Source organism: Notamacropus eugenii, chromosome 4 (assembly GCF_028372415.1).
Source record: "Notamacropus eugenii isolate mMacEug1 chromosome 4, mMacEug1.pri_v2, whole genome shotgun sequence".
In the NCBI taxonomy this organism is placed as follows: Eukaryota; Metazoa; Chordata; class Mammalia; order Diprotodontia; family Macropodidae; genus Notamacropus; species Notamacropus eugenii.
The window spans coordinates 467,238,506-467,248,660 of NC_092875.1; the positions used below are offsets into that span (position 1 = coordinate 467,238,506).

Consider the following 10,155-nt stretch of genomic DNA (forward strand, 5'->3'; position numbering starts at 1 on the left):
CACTCTTTCACTCTGTCAGGTGCCAGTTGTACCCAGGCCTTAACCTTTTTAAGGTCATCGTCTCCCTTCACCCACAGAAATAGTCATCGATAGAACTCCCCCCCATTCCCAAAACATTTCCAAACTAAAGTCTCCTTCCTTCCTTCCCCCTCCATTTTCAATCTGTCTCCTTCCTCTGTAGGTTCTTCTCTTTCTGAGACCACAGAGATCACTTTCCTTTCATTGTCGGCCCTTGATTTGACCCTGGTGCATCACACACTCCTTTCTATCCCCCTGCTCCCCTCTTCTGTTTCATGTCCTCTCTCATGTTGTAGTGAAGTCCTACAAAACAAGCATTCACACATACGCAGGGTGTAGCCTTGTCTCCTCTCTGCTTCTCCACTGCTACCTCTAACAGATTTCCACTTTTATCCCTGTCTCCTTGTGAACATTTAGAAAGAAGGTTGTGGAAGGCAGAGTTTTTATCATTTGTTTATGTTTACATTTCCAGTTCCTAGCACAATGCTTCGTACATAGTATGTACTCATTAAATAGTTGTAGTACAGAATTAAATTAATGTACATTCTTTGAGGGGGAAAAGGGATAAAGTCCTCCCATATTACTTTCCCATATTACTATCCAAATAATTTCTTGGGAAGTGGAGATGGGAAAGGGCCCAAAGGGATATATAATCCCAGCTAAGTGTTGGAGGACAACAGTTAGGTCATTTATTTTAGCAGTAGTCTGTGATTTTATCATTATGAGTATTCCTTCCTCTGCCTGATACAACTTCCTCTAATGGCAGCTTTCTTTCCAGCCTGGGAGAGGGGCTTCAGGGATAGACATGGCCAATAATTTATTCATCAGCTTAGTGGCCAAACTTTACTTGGCTGGTCATGGGACAACAGACCCAATCTGTCACCAAGCCAATATTGGAAGCCTTTCTAGACTGGTAATATGAACCACACTTTGGGTTTCACTAGCATAGCCTGTGAGAACCCAGAGGCACTGCCTCATGTCACGATGATGAATCAGAGTCAAACTTGAGTGGAGGATCAGGTAGAAAGTTAAGAATAATGGTCCGTGAATTAAGCTGTTGAGAAATATGCTTGTGTACTACTTACGATTGGAATCGTCTTTCTTCCAGGCGTATGTTCGGCCAAACATGATGTATCTGCTGATTGATTGGCTGAACTCCATGAACCCTAATTTCTGATTTCTGCCCCCCCACCCAAGATAGAAAGGATCCCTTCTTTTCTAATGCCTTATGTTTCTCTGTTTGACTTCATCCACATAATTACAGCACTCTAACTTGGACTGGAACTGCATACATCCCTCCCTCACCCCTTTTAATTAAATTGTAAACTCTTCACCTTTGTATTCCTAGTACCTGAGAGGACTGGTCTTGGAGGAAGGAAGGCTTGCATTCAAATCGTGCTTCCAACGTATAGTGGCTGAGTGACCCAGAGCAAGTCACTTCAGTGCCCAGCATCCTGTCTTTAAGACTAAAAGTTGCATGTGAGTTTTATTGGTAGAGTTTCTATAGCAGAATTGCGATCATAGGTCCAAACCCCTTCCACCCCACGTCCCACCCTGCTCAAGCACCCAACAAGCAAGATGCCTTATACATATCAGGCAATAAGTGTTTGTTGAGCTGAATTAAATTGAGTTGTTTAATTGAACCATTTCGACCCATGCCTAGAAAGACTTCATCTCCTGTATGATATTTCTCATCAAGAGGTCAGAGTATTTGGAAAGGAAAGAGAGAGAGAGAGGAGGTGCTAAATAGAAGGGAAAGAAGAGAGTCCTACCTAGCCAGTAAAAGCAGAGACAAGACAAGCAGGCAGTACGAGCCACTATATAATATAATAAGTACTTAGAAAATGTTACGCACTCAAAATGATCTCTGGGTCCAGATGGAAAATTGTCAATGATTTATACCCCAGGGCTATAATGACTCTAAATCTTTGGAAATGAACATGAGGCTGTGCTGAAACTCTATCTACAGCTTGGGGTGATTTTGGAAATTGGGCTGCCAAGTGAAATTAGGAGGACATTACTTGTTCGTCTTTCACATTAGTTGACACCTTGCCCTGACTGTATTTATGCCGAATTTTCCTAATACTCTTCCATTTTCTGCAGAAATCTTGCCTTACTGACAGAGTAGATGAGGTCTTTACATTCCCCTGAATATGAATTTGCTTCCTACATACCTACAGGAAGGACTGGGCCTCAGCCCAGACTAAGAAGGCAAAGGCTGGCTTGGGCATCTTCCTGCCTCAGATTGCTGCCCTTGACTGCACCCACCTGCTCCTCCCACCCCTGATCTTCAACCTGGGTGCTAGACCCCCACCCTGGCTGGAGACCTGCCTTAAATATCTTCTGCCCCATTACTTCCAGGCCTCATTTAAGGGCTAGAGGCAATCTGATAAGTTAATTCATGCTATGGTGTTGATGATGGAGAGTGCCTTCATGTGTTACCTCTCCAGGGATATTTGCATTTTAAGGAGGAAATGTAATACTGACTCAACCCCAAGGAATGAATCTTTAATTTCACTCAGTGGCAGTTAGAAAAGCAGAAAAATTCATGAAGACAATGGGGCCTCCTAGTACCTCTCAAGTCACATCACATGGTACCATCTGAGACATTAACATCAACCCTGTGAAGAGGGAAGATCCTCACACCACAGTAGGCAGCACTGGAATCTGGGCTCTGCTGTATATTACTGGGAGGCCTTTGAGCAACAGCCTTAACATAGAGCCTTAGCTTCCTCATCTGTAAAAGGAGGAACTCTATAATCCCTTCCAACTCTAGATCTATGAACCAGAACTAGAAGGCAATTGACAATTTATCTCATTTGATGAGCTCCTGCTGGTTCCAAAGATGATGTCATCTAGTCCAACGATCCTCCAACATGGAAATCTCGTCTATAGCGGTGATCTGCCTAGGATTGCAAGAAATGTTCTATTGAGGAGCAAGAAGAAAATATTAAAACTGTGGATAAGAAATGCTATTTCTTCTCTACAAAAGTAAAGAAATTAAACTTTCCTAATATATAGTACAGGGATTGATACTGGCAGTCTCATTGGTTCCATAGGTCTCAGTGAAATGCCATGTATAGAGAGTGTGGTACCTGAGATACCTCAAAGGAAGAGTGCACAGGTGTTGATGCTGGACCTCCCACTCATTCTTTTGCTTTAAGTATATTGCAAAAAAAATTTGCATTATAGGCATGACGAAGTGGATTTATAGATTCTATTATTTCATTTTAACCAAACTCACCCTCAGAAAATGGAAGTGTGGCTTCCTGAAAAGGAACTGAGACCTGAAGATAATGCTAATGATTTGAGCCTAAGTGAACAGCAAGAAAATGGCTGATTCTTCTCCTATTTCTTATTTGAACTCTGGATATTCTAAGGTAAAAACTGTCAATCAGATGCCATAAGACGTTGGCCAAAGAAATTCAAATTTTTCAAGAAGAACATTTGAAATATGGGCTTACATCCAATAACATTAATAATAAACCTCATCTTAAGTGGACATTGTGCCTGCTAAACATTGTGAATGTTATTAGTGTGAGGTCAATAATTAGCATGACATTTAAAAACTAGGCTTTTGTTGCTGCAGACAGTGGAGGTTACCCATAAAACTCTCATGTCTGCATATCCATAAAATTTGGGGACAATTTTCTAACTCCTCTAAAAATCTTGTGAACAAAAAGTTTCAGTAGATCTTGAATTCATTAGTCAAACATATTGAAATGCTAACTTCTTCTCATTAGTTTTCAAGAGCAACATTAGGGAAGTTGGGAATTGCTAGTTGAATCTCAACCCAAAAAATGCTTGTATAATTGCTGTATGGGATTGAAATATGAGTATCATGTTATAGTAAGCACTGCCAGTGATAGATTTCTTTAATTTGGACCTATGTATGTTTGTGGGGTGTCCTTTTTAGCAATGACAACCACTGAAATCAAAAAATGGAATAAATCAAACTAGGAACCAAACCTGCAGATCTGTTGTAGCTCAAGTGCTAATACATAATTTTCACAATTAATGAAGCACATTCAATCCCATTGCTCTCATTAAAATATTGTGATTAGTGGATTTAGTGAGAGCAAAAAAAAGTTTTGTACTCTTAAAGAAATAAAATAAAAATCATTATAAAAATATTTAGTTTATATTTTTGATCTTTTAGTTTCTATTTTTGTATACACCTTATACTGTACAGATGTAGTAGTATTGGCATATCATTACATGATGGAAGCTATCATAATCTCCTGATACATGAACATACACACACACACACACACACACACACACACACACACACACACTGATACACACCAATGCTCTTGCTAGGGTACTTTCTGTAGAACTGAGTATGTGCCCTGACCATTTCCACTTAGACATGTGCTCTAGCTGGGGCATTTCCTATGGAGTTGAGCATGCATTCCTCTTGGTCACATCATTATTGGTTATTTCCAGTGACATATGTTCCCAGGCCCCTTGCTGAAAAACATGCACAAAGGCTTCAGATTGGTCCTTAAGGTCAGGCAAAGGGTAGAGAATGTGCCAGAAGATTGGTAACTGGTAACTGAGAAGAAAAAGGTCTGCACTCAGTAGACTTTCAAAGAATATACAACTGCCTCTATCACTCTCATCCTATCTGCCAAATATGTATATATGTATATATAGAGAGAGAAATGGAGATTTATATCTATAGATATAAAACATATCTATAAATATATCTCTAATAAAATAGTAAATAATATTAGTATCAAAGAAAGAATATTGATAGATATATAAATTATACAAATAACTATGTATAGCGATATCTACCTATATCTCTATATAAAATGTATGTGTCCCAATGTTTTTTAAACTGATATGGGTGTACCATTTTAAAAATCTGGAAATCCCTGCTCTACAACAAAGAACTTATATGTGTGTGTGTGTGTGTGTATGTGTGTGTGTGCGTGTGTGTGTGTGTGTGTGTGTATGCTCAGTGAATTGAGATTCAGGGTGCTATTGCTTAAAACTAGGGGTTCTCAAGCTTTTTCATCTTAGGACCCCTTTACACTCTCAAAAATATTAAGAACCTCAAAGGCCTTTTGTTCATGTGGATTCTAGCTATCAATATTTTCCATATTAGACTTTACAACTGATAAAATTTTAATAGCTTATTAGTTAATTTTAAAATAACAATAATAAATTCATTACATGTTAGCATAAATGAAATTTTTGTGAAAGAAATGACTATATCTTCCAAAAAATTAATGAGAAGAATGGTACTATTTGTGAGCTTATAAAATTACCCAACCTAAGTAAAACAAATTGAGGCAGAGTTCTGAGCCAACAACTTATTAGCAAAGGATCTATGGTTCTCTCTAATGAAGTGGATTTCAGATCCTTGTCATGATCTGAGATGACCCCTTCCTCCAGGGCCTTAGTTACTCAGGTGCTTGATACCCAGACAATACAGATAGAACAAACCAAATATAGAATCTTATTGGTTCATAGATCTTGCCCTTGACCCTACACAAAACACAGAATCCCATTGATTGACAAATGGTCTAATTAGCAGACCTTGAGGAATTCATGTTGACCTTCCAGGAAATCCTACCAAGACAATGAACACACCCATGAGTTCAGCTGATAAATAGATGTCAAAACATCTACCTGAGCTGATGGACTGGTAGAAAAGCAGGCCTCAGACCTGCAACCAGAATCAGTCATTGGCCAAGGGCTTGTGGTCATCTCCCTATGTTGGGCAATAGAGGGATGATAAGGGACAGAAGAGAAACAAAAATAACCAGACTTGATCACCATAACAAGGAAAAACAAGGGTGGAGGTCCTTTAGTTAACTTCCTATGATTAAGCCAATGTGCTTATAATCTGCAGTTCACTGCTCTGAGGTCTTCTATCAGAACTTATCCACCAATGTGGAATCCTATCAAACTGATTAATACTGATTGGAATAAAACAGGGGTGTAATTAATCATCTATCACAATTTTACATATTATTTTTTCAAATTTCTTTAATGCATGGCTTAAAAGAAGATAGCTGGATTCTCAAAGCTGCTTTTGCATTCAATTTTATTTCAACATTCTATTTTGGTGAAACTATAGGAAGAAAACCCAGTCTCATGGCGGTATTTTGTTAGAGAAAAAGGGAGTATTTTAATAGGCAAATAACATCTTAGCATTATTATGAACATAATTTTGACCTTGAGGACCCCAAGGATCCTCAGACCACAACCTGAGAATCACTTCTCTAGGCAGTAAGAGAGACAAAAAATAAATAAGAAACTACTTCTGCCATCACAGATCTCAAGGTCTAGTCAGTCAGTCCGTCAATAAGCATTTATTAAGCTCTTACTATGTGCTAGGGCTAGGTAAGCAGAAAGGCCATTTCTGCCCCCAAAGAGCTTATATTCTCATAGTGAAAGACATCACAGTATGGTACCATGGTACTTAAATAACCATAGTATGAAATTTAAATATGTGAGGATCAAAGAGCTTTGTGAAGCTTACTCCTTCTGAGGAAGGATCCTCTCAGCCCGGCGTGGTTAGGAAAAGCTTCTTAGTAAAGTTAATATTCAAACTAGGCCTTCAAGGATTGATGCAGTTATTATTTCTACTTTAATACCAGACTCTTGCAATACAAAGACAAAAGTGAAGCAGTCCCTTTCCTAAAAGAGCTAGGGGTAAATGATGTACTGGGGAACAGTGACCAGGGAAGGGAACCTTGGTTTCAGCAGTTACAAGGATTTGGAGCAGAGCCAATGGGCATCCAATCAGTATACCAAGGATAGTAATGATTTGATGACTGTTCTTTGAGCAAACTATGGAAAGGAGATGGGGTGGATGGGGGGAAGAGAGAGGTCTCATGTGTGATGAATCCCTCCTGACCATGCCCTGGTGGCCTGGTGGATGGCTGGCTAGGACGAAACATGATCTGGGACCAGTTACAGAACAGCAAGGGACTTAACTAAGTAGCTCCTAAAGGAGGAAATAAGTTAGGAAAAGGAGCACAAAAACTGGAGATTCTGAAAAGGAGGATTTATGGGTCAATTATCCTCCCTTGCTATGGCTTATCCGGTCAATTGCCTGGGGAATGCAACCTCCTCCTGTGACATGGTTCAGCTTTCTGAAACCACCTCCCCTACACAAAGTCCCAGAAACACATTCAATCAACACACACTTTGACATTCGCCGCTCAACACCCTACCATAAAATATTTCTGAAGACTGAGAAGTTCTCTCCCTTGCCATTTGTCAATAAAAGTGTCTGTGCTTTCAAACATTTAGTTCAGAATGGCTCCAGGACAGTCTCACTTGGCATGAAAGAGAATGTAGGACCTAAGAGGGATGGGGATATCTGACACTTAGTAGTAATAAAAAATAACACCTTTGAATTTGCCAAGTTCTATATCTACCTTATCTTCTTTGATCCTGACTTTGATCCTATGAAGTCAGCACTATTATTATTCCCATTTTACAGATGAAGAAACTGAGACTCAGAGATGATTAAGTAATTTGTCAAAGATCACACAGGTCAGATGTATCTAAGGCAGGATTGAAGCCTAGATCTTCCTAACTCTTGAGAAGGAAATAACAAAACACTCCAGTATTTTTGCCAAGAAAACCCCATGGACATTATGGTTTATGGGGTCACAAAGAGTCAGACATGACTAAATGACTGAACAATACCTTCCTGACTCTAAGTTCAGCCTTGCCTCTCTGGCAGAATAAAATGGAGTAAATATCCACGTTCTTCACATCTCTAGTTTAGACCAAAATTTGGGGATATTAGATTGAGGGGCAGGAATTTATGACATTCAGACTTAAAGTAGCCCTTCTAGGTACTATTTGATGCCAAGTTATACCTAGTTAAAATGTCCCTAAGAAGACTGAGTCACTTTAACTGAGGATTGTTCAGGGATACTCCTAATAAGCTTGATGATTCCCACCAATCAACTTGGTAAGAGTATAGGCTGTGAACCTTTGTGAAGAGAGATGACCTGTCACAGGGCTACACATGAGGCCTCATCCCTTGATGAAAGGATACCAGGAAGTCCTCTGATTGATCCATTGGTCCTCAGCAAATAGGATTGTTTCTTGATGATCAATTGACTGAGGTACAAGAGAACAGATTCTTCTTGGAGGAGCCATCCCTTCTGCTCTAAGAATGACCCACTCCTTTTAACCTTCTGTTTTCCTGCTATTCTTTTCCTTGAATTGACATTCCAAACTATAACAAAGTAGGAGAGTGGAGTATTTCTTACCTTAAGGTTACCTTGTAGGTAATTCTGAATTTGAAAGTTCTTGAGTATGAATGCCAGACATTATCTTCCCAAATGGAGGTTTCCTTTACATGTGCTTCCTGGAGAAGCTTATCACAGATAGGATAGCTCTGTAGCCATGGAATGAAGGACCAGGAGACTTAGACTTTACTTAACCTCCATTATACTGCTAGGATTTGTTCAGATGGTGTCAGTCAGAGGTGAATGGAGAATATTTGTTTTGTTATCTCTCAAAGTTTCTTAATTTGGGGGGAGGGGCCAGGGTGATGACAGGAAGAATTTTGTCATTGTTCAGTCATTTCAGTCATATCTGACTCTTTGTGACCCCATTTAGGGTTTTCTTGGCACAGATACTGGAAGTTTGCCATTTTCTTCTCCAGTTCATTTTAAAGATGAGGAAACTAAGATAAACAGGGTTAAGTGGCTTGCTCAGAGTCACACAGCTAGCAAGTAAGTGTCTGAGGCTGGATTTGAAATCCGGAAGATAAGTCCTCCTGACTTCAGACCTGGCTCCCTTAAATGGGCTATTTGAATATTTTAGGATTCCGGTATTTGTTCCTGCTTGCTTGAGGCTTTTGTATATTAAGCAGCTATAGGCCTCTCCTCTCATCCTTACCTTTAAAAAATCCTAACTCTTATACCTTCATTCCTGACTTTTGACTCTGGGGGAATTAATCCAGTTGTACTTGACCTTGGTGTTTACTTAGTTTTGAGACAGATCCTGGCAGAGGATTGCCCTGACTTTGAAGGTTCATGAACTTTTCATCATTCACATTGCCAATAAAAGTTGTTTTATCTCTGAATCTCATATTGTGTATTGAGTACCTTTGAAGGAAGGAATTCTATTATCCATGTTTGGAAAGACTATACTTAAGCTGTAGTTTAAATATTGTCAGGAGGAGACAAAAAAAGAGCCTGATCTCTTAGGGTCAAAGCCCTAGGATTCATCTTGTTCTGTATAAACTCAGAGTCTCTGGTGGGGGAAGGGGAGGGAACAGGTTCCAGAGTCACGGGAGTACATAAGTAACACCTGGAGGCTGGAATTGTGTGTTGTTGCTTAGTCATTCAGTCATGTCCAACTCTTTGTGGCCCCATTTCAGGTTTTCTTGGCAAAATTATTGGAATAATTTCCTTTTCCAGCTCATTTTGCAGATGAGGACACTGAGGCAAACAGGGTTAAATGACTCAACCAGGGTTCCATGGCTAGTAAGTGTCTGAGGTTGAATTTAAACTCCGGTCTTCTTGACTCCAGGCCCAGCACTTTATCCAGCATACTACCTACCTGCCCTACCTCTGTGTACCAAAACCAATAACAAGGTACTACAAATTTAAAAAAAAAAATGAGTAGGCAAATGAGAAAGAGCCAAACCATAGAAAATTATGGGAGTAGAGAGACAGTATCAGAAGAGGATACTGAAGAAAAAAAACTCTCCTACTCCAAAGAGTAACATCAAATGGTCACCTGCCTAAAAAAGAATTGATAGAAGAACTTTTAAAAAGACTTTAAAAATCAAATGAGAGAGACTGAGGAATTTTTTTAAATTACAACCAATCCAAGAAAAGCAAGAAGGTTTTAAAATGAAAGTTAACCAACTGGGAAAGGATATCCAGAATCATAAGAAAGAAAATGACTCCTTAAAAATTATTTTTGGGCAAAAGGAAACCAGCAAAGTTAAAAGAGACCAAGAAATAATAAAACTAAATATAAAGAACAAAAAATTAGAAGAGAATGGAAACATCTTATAAGAAAAACAACTGGAGAACATAGCAAAAAGAGAAAAATATAAAAATAATCAGACTACTTGAAAGTCTCAATCAAAAAAAGAATCTTGATACAATAATAAAAGAAATAACTAAAGAAAGTCTA

At 39.0% G+C, this 10,155-nt stretch overlaps 1 long non-coding RNA gene across 9 annotated transcripts in view; it reads right to left on the minus strand.

The window, feature by feature from the left end:
* LOC140502050 (uncharacterized) overlaps positions 1-8,526 on the minus strand; it is a 48,931-nt gene extending 40,405 nt beyond the window's left edge. For 3 of the 9 annotated variants that reach the window (XR_011966495.1, XR_011966493.1, XR_011966496.1), the window contains exons 1-3: positions 8,271-8,525; positions 2,593-2,924; positions 1,370-1,484 (exon numbers count right to left, since the gene is read on the minus strand). This is a non-coding gene — a long non-coding RNA (uncharacterized lncRNA). Of the gene's footprint in view, positions 1-1,369; positions 1,485-1,873; positions 2,012-2,592; positions 2,925-8,270 lie in introns of all 9 variants that reach the window. The other 6 variants (XR_011966494.1, XR_011966497.1, XR_011966500.1 and 3 more) reach the window with 5 other exon arrangements.
* Between the last annotated feature and the right edge of the window lie 1,629 nt (positions 8,527-10,155).